Here is a 1,202-nt window from a genome sequence, read left to right on the forward strand (position 1 = left end):
ATTTAAGTAGGAGTAATTCATGTATCAGATGGCAGGAATTTCTCTATTGCATTTTTTTTTCAAGTTACAAGATAGCAGGGAGAGAGCAGAAAGATCAAAGGAAGATTCAAATGAAGATGTGAATTGAAGAGAAGGTTGGGAAGAGCAGACTGTGAAAGCCAAGGCAAGCAAAGCCATGAAGAATTTTAACAGAGAGAAGCCCCACATATAACACACCATTCTTCCCTGAAGTGCTGTACTGCCTGTAAAATCAGTTCAATTAAATATCAAGGCACTTCTGAAAAGTTCACTTGGTTCCCATTTACATATTTATCCCATAGAGCACTGTTGCAGATCTAATACTTGGCACAATAGCAGTAGCCCAGAACTGATAAAATGTTGAAAGTCAATATCAACGTTGTGCTATGAACAATCTCTGTCACAACTTCATGCCAAAGGAGAAAGCATACAGTTGGTAAGTGGACATGATGAGTAGTTTTCCCTGCTTGCAGTTTGCAAGGTGTTACAGCAGCTTTGGAAAAATTGCACCTACCTAGGAGGTCTCTTAATGAACATGGTGAATAGACAGCCCAAGAAGATTGTGAACTTAGAGAATCATCAGGAAAAGGGAAAGAACTGAAATTGTTGCATTAGTTTTGTGCAGTCCTGTTCCAAAGAACAAGTGGATTATATTATGAAAAATATCTCCTTCATAAAAGATACAGGAAAACTGAGAGTGCAGGAGTTCATCACCAAACAATATAAGAACATGCTAGGTTGTGGCTATGGTTCCGATCTTGGCTTCTTGCTTTTCCAAGCAGAATTTGGAGTTGCTCCCTACAAACATCAGGAAACAGCATCAAAAGCATTTAAAAGCCACCATAGAGAGGACAATTTTCTCAGAGATTATCCAGTTCCTGTCCTAACATAGGGCAGACAATAGACAGATGGATTTCAGGTTTCTGGGAAATCCTATACTGTCACACTTTGCTTTTCAGTTGCTTTCCCAATATACAGTTTCAGAAAACAACAAAAAATCTTCATTTTCAATCTAGAGTTTCAGTCAGTGGCAAAATCTTTGAGGAGGAGACTCTCTAAATGTCTCTCAACTTCTTCCTACAGTGTCTTAAACAGGTAAGTTACCTACAAGTCAATATGACTGCAAGAAAAACAGACAAAACTTACTAATTCTGATGAAATCAAAACTTTATTAAACACATCAT

This window comes from Chamaea fasciata, unplaced genomic scaffold (genome assembly GCF_029207755.1).
Source record: "Chamaea fasciata isolate MVZ Bird 193981 ecotype frontalis unplaced genomic scaffold, bChaFas1.0.hap1 SCAF_5, whole genome shotgun sequence".
Classification (NCBI taxonomy): Eukaryota; Metazoa; Chordata; class Aves; order Passeriformes; family Sylviidae; genus Chamaea; species Chamaea fasciata.